General features: G+C 47.4%; 1 long non-coding RNA gene across 1 annotated transcript; it reads left to right on the top strand.

Annotated features, from left to right (window-relative positions):
* Nucleotides 1-1,655: 1,655 nt before the first annotated feature.
* On the top strand, nucleotides 1,656-2,160 carry LOC306899782. Its single transcript, XR_013787228.1, has 3 exons — nucleotides 1,656-1,755; nucleotides 1,828-1,970; nucleotides 2,039-2,160. It is a non-coding gene; the product is annotated as an uncharacterized lncRNA (long non-coding RNA).
* The last annotated feature ends 3,149 nt before the right edge of the window (nucleotides 2,161-5,309 follow it).

Raw genomic sequence — 5,309 nt, 5'->3', positions numbered from 1 at the left:
TATCGTAGAGTCTATTGTCCCAGTGGTGGGGAGGAGGTCTTGCAGCTGCTATTGCCTGCTGTGCTGAAGTCAGAAGTGCTGACACAGTTACATCAGTGTCATGGACATCAAGGCATTGACCGAACTGCTGAGTTGGTTCGACAGCGATGTTACTGGCTTGGTTTGGCCGCAGATGTTGTCCGGTGGTGCCAGGAATGTGAAAGGTGCCAAGCGGCTAAAGACACGCAGCCAGTAGCTCAGAGTTTCATGGGTCATCTTTTGGCCTCGAGGCCAAATGAAATCGTGGCCATTGACTTTACCTTACTAGAGCCATCTAGGTCCGGAGTAGAAAACGTGCTTATTATGACTGACGTCTTCAGTAAATACACTCTTGCGGTTCCTACGCGGGACCAACGAGCCGAAACCGTGGCGCAGGTCTTGGTTAATGAATGGTTTTATAAGTTTGGCATTCCCGGTCGCTTGCATTCGGATCAAGGACGCAATTTTGAGTCTCTACTGATCCACCAGCTTTGTGGATTGTATGGAGTGGAGAAATCTCGCACCACTCCTTACCATCCAGCTGGAAACGGCCAGTGTGAGCGTTTTAACCGGACCCTGCATAATTTGTTGCGCACTCTGCCGATATCTAGAAAGAGAGATTGGGTGGCATGTCTGCCCCAAGTTCTCTTTTATTATAACACTACTCCGCATCAATCTACTGGTGAGTCACCCCATTTTTTAATGTTTGGCCAGGAACCACGATTGCCCGTGGATTTCCTGTTGGGTAGGGTGCAGGAACCAGTTGCCGGCACTGTGCACGAATGGATTCGGGAACATCAAACCAGGTTACAAGTGGCTTTTGAGAGTGCACAAGAGCGTTTACAAATAGCAGCAGGGAGACGTAAGGCAAGACATGATCAGCGGGTCCGGCATGTTCCCTTGGAGGAAGGGCAGTTGGTTTACTTGCGAGAGCAGGGCCACAGGGGTCGTCATAAAATTCAGGATCTGTGGAGCCCAGTCGAGTATCAGGTGGTGCGGGCTCCAAAGGAAGGTGGTGGGGTCTATTCCATCGCACCAAGGGATGACTTGAGTAAGGTAAGGAACGTACATCGTTCACTGCTTAAAGGCCGACTCCAGAGAGGCGTTTTGGCGGAAGCATCTTTGGGGGAACCGGGGGAGCCCTTAATGTTAGGACAGGATGACGAAGAGGAAGAAGTAGACCTGGTCGGCGTGATGCCCAGAGGCCCCGTTGCATGGGGTGGGGAGTCGGAGAGATCTGACCGGCCCAGGCAAACTGGACCTCGGACCCCAGAAGGCGTATTAGAGGTGCTTCTGTCGGGGCCAGTTAGTTCCCTTGGTGAGTCAGGGAGTGGATCAGCCAACCCCCCACTGGTTTCGGATTCTTTAGTGGGTAGACAGCCAGACGAGAGAGAGCCTCTGATACGAAGAACAGGAAGAGTAACTGCTGGTCACCATTCAAATCTTCATCACCTACCTCGTACTGGGAGGATTGTACCCTCCAACTCCGTATCTAATTCTGTAGCTGCCATTTTTAGGCCTTGGAATTGAGGTGGGCGGTTGCCTATCGTCGGGTCGGCGATTCAAAAAGCAGGGGTAGATTGTGGTGAAGTGCCCCTTTAAGCTTGTCCCCGCCCCATGATTAGGTGGCGGGCCATATTTGGACTATATAAGGGGCATCCCCAGAGTGGTAGGATATTGCGTCATCATTGCGTCATCGGGGTGTTGGTTGCCGGTGCTCGTTTACTCGGGTGCGAGGTATGTGTCTGTTTGTCATTAGCATGGGTTGGCGTCTAGATGGTGGGGGTGTTTACTTACTTTTCTGTACAGCTGGTATCTGTCTGGAGGTACGAATCGTACTGCTTGAGGCTGTTCCCTTTACCTTGCTGCCTAGTTCCAGGGTAGAAGAGCAAACCGATCGCACACATTACGTGGTGCTGCAAGGGACCGACGCTCTACTGCTGGTGCGGGAGGTAGGTGGTTAGGTGCTATAGCTATGGGTTAGCATCTAGATCTCGTGCTTACTGACTTTCCCACTCAGTGTCCGCTGGTGTCTGTCGGGAGCTACAGAGCGTACCCGTTGAGGGTTTCCCACTAAATCGCTGCTGAAGTTCCGGTATTGTAAGGGAGATCTGATCACGCGTGTAAAATTGCGTGTTGGGAGTGACTGCTGCTCTTCTGCTCGGTAGGTCCATTTTATGGTGGGTATGCGGGGGTGGGATCGTATTTGTTGCATAAGTATGACCCGTGAATTCCTCTGTACAGTGAATGGGAGGAATGAATGGTTTGCCGGATGTTTGAATGGAAGTCCTGCGGATCGGGGGTTAAAGTGGGCGTTGATTACTACGCTGGTTTGCCTCGACGCTGCTGTTTTGCTTGGATTTATTTGTTTTGATTTATTTGTTTTGCTTTGATTTATTTGTTTTGCTTTGATTTATTTGTTTTGCTTTGATTTATTTGTTTTGCTTTGATTTATTTATTTTGCTTTTGTTTATTTACTTGTTTGTTTATCCGTCTGGGTTATAATTTACTTTGTTCTTTTTCGTCCTCAATAGTTTACAGCCGTTTTTGATAACCGGCTGGCCTATAACTGTGGCCGGCAAGGGTTTATGTACAGCGGTTGCCTACGGCTACCGTACGGTTGGTTCTTTTGTTTTGTTCTTATTTTGATATTTTGTTTGTGTAGATGTTGATATAATTGATGTGTTTTGCCTTGCTACTATTTGTAAGCAACGGTGTACTACTTGCCGTCGATAGCTTCTTGCCGTTAATACTGTCTCCTGAGAGGCCACCATTACATGTTTTAACAGCTTTTCTTCTTGTTCTCAGGAGCGGGGTGACCCAAAGGCGGGCAGGCTAGCCATCATATGCCGGGTGACGGAAATTCTCCTTTCAGTGTGCGGTAGAGGTTTTCTTGTAGTGTATCTCACTAGTGTGTGTGTGTGTGTGTGCTTACGAAGTTGCGGCACGGTGTCCTCATTGTGGGCTAATTTGAGGCCCACCGCTTAGCCTGTCCAGCTAATGGTGCACCCCAGCTCCGTTACGAGATCCTGCATGTTTATGTACTGATTGAGCTTTGTTGCTCACATACCAGCCAGTGGCTTGGCCAGCTAGTATCATTGTTTTGCTGACTCAAGTAGTTTTTAAAGTATTTATGATAATTAAATAAAGAATTCTATTTTTTTATACCTATTCACGTCTCATGGTCTTGTGATTTGGAGGGAGGAACGAACTTGTGTGCCCTAGTAGGGGTATTTCCCCAGCTGATTCCATGCTGGGGTGGCGTAGTCGTGACATTTTAGTTTTACCACTGGAGAGCGTGCTCTCAAGTACCCGTAACGCCACATCTGGCGTAGTCGTGACATTTTAGTTTTACCACTGGAGAGCGTGCTCTCAAGTACCCGTAACGCCACATCTTGTTACATGTAATTTATGAAATGTAGAGTTGAAATTGGTGAAATTATTTTGATGAGTTAAAGTTATTAAAAAATGTGCTCCTTTTTTGTTTGTCTCTCGACGTTGTGTCGAGACATTGAAGTTCTCTTGGATGCGGCCGCCTCATCCTCCAACCCGACGGGGACGATACCTCCATCACATGCCTCGTCCAGCATGCTGAGGTTACGTTCATTGATACGACATACCTGCACGGTGAGCATATGTCTATCAAGGTTTTGCGGTCATGGTTGGTTGTGTTCTTTCTGGATGCAGCCACGACTCCGTCTACTTCCCATTCTGCGGCATCGGCAGTGGCGAGCAACGTTGATTATAAAGGGGAACCGCATGGACCTAAATCGCCAGTGCCAGCCCCGCGGACCATTCATGCCCCGCCATGCTCTCCGAACCATTCTACGTCCCATTGCGATCCACGAGTGCATGATAAATTGACAAAATGGACAAAGAGAGTAGTCGTGGAAATGGAATGTGGTTGCTCGCCCCAAGACTAAACATTCAATCTTATCTTTTTCGACTCCCCCGTATCAGCCTTGGCCAAGGCTGCTGCTGGAATTCAACCCTGAGTGGAGCAGTACGGAGGGACGCTCTTGCGTCCCTCCCCCATTCTACTGAAACACCTGCACAGACTATCACACAGACTATCACACACACACACAAACATAGGCCGCACTCGAGGGCGGTCTCCCATTCCCAGATCCATCTCCTCCGTCGCTTTGACCCGCCAGCCTGACAAGCGGGTCTGTATACGGCGCCACCATGGCAGCAGGATCAGATGGCTGCTTGTCGGAACTGGATTACTTATCCCTGTTGCAAGTCTTGTCTATGGTGTATTGTGTACATGTTTTTCTCCTCACCTTCCCCATGTTATGCTTTATCTTCTTCTAAAAATACATTTCGTTGCACTGTACTTGTCTGTGTGTAATGACAATAAATTGAATCCAATACAAAATGCAATGAGGATGGCGATTTGCTGGCATTGGACCCTGAAGACTCCCTAGAGCTCCTGGCTGGTCGAGTCCAGGACGAGGCTGATGCGGAGATGTCAGCCATGCTTGCCCGGGCTGCTGCGAGCATCGGGTTGCAGTACTCTGCTCTGCTTTCCCCACAACACTCGCGGTTTGACTCCTTGTACCTGGAAATGGAGCGCAGGGCTAAACCGTTTTCCTCAGCACAAAAGGTGAATGAATCCTTTTATACCTGTATGCTCGGGGCAGAGGTTCATTGGCCTTTTAAAAGTACAATCAGAGATGATAGGTTCTCAAGTTCAAACCCCATTCTGTCTCAAAAAAACGTCTCGTTCCCCCATCAGGGAACAGACATTACAGTCGTAACCGAGATGTTAACATCGCTACCTGACAACATAAAGTTTTGTCATTTTACAATGAAGTCTATTTTTAAATTATAGACTGTATTGACATCCCTTTCTTCTAGCACTCCATAAAATCACTCAATGAGTTTTGTCCTGATTTGGTTCCCTTTTTTGAGACACTAATTCTGAGTCTTAGTTACGGTGGGAATTATTAATTAACTGTGGCCTGGCTGCTGACGGCAAGACTGATATAAGTCAAAAGTCTGTTTCTAAATGTGCTGGAATCATTTCCTTAAGAAAGTAAAACTAGGAGCTTTGTAATTCATAAAAATCCATTACTTGAATTGTAAACGATGAAAGCTTTCAGTACACGTAGTACTTGCTACAGTATTTCCGGTTCCATTTCCAAACAACATTAATGGTTTAACAGCTGTATCAATCCTCCTTAGAGAGTCTCTTATGATGTTTGGCTCCATATAAATTTGGACAGGAGAAATTATACAAACCCCTTTTATATTTTAAACAAATTAAAACCCACTGTGGCGGGAAA

The sequence above is a fragment of the Barbatula barbatula genome (assembly GCF_947034865.1).
Source record: "Barbatula barbatula genome assembly, chromosome: 1".
In the NCBI taxonomy this organism is placed as follows: Eukaryota; Metazoa; Chordata; class Actinopteri; order Cypriniformes; family Nemacheilidae; genus Barbatula; species Barbatula barbatula.
Note: the sequence above shows the minus strand (reverse complement) of the source record. Positions and strands in the feature narration are given on the sequence as shown.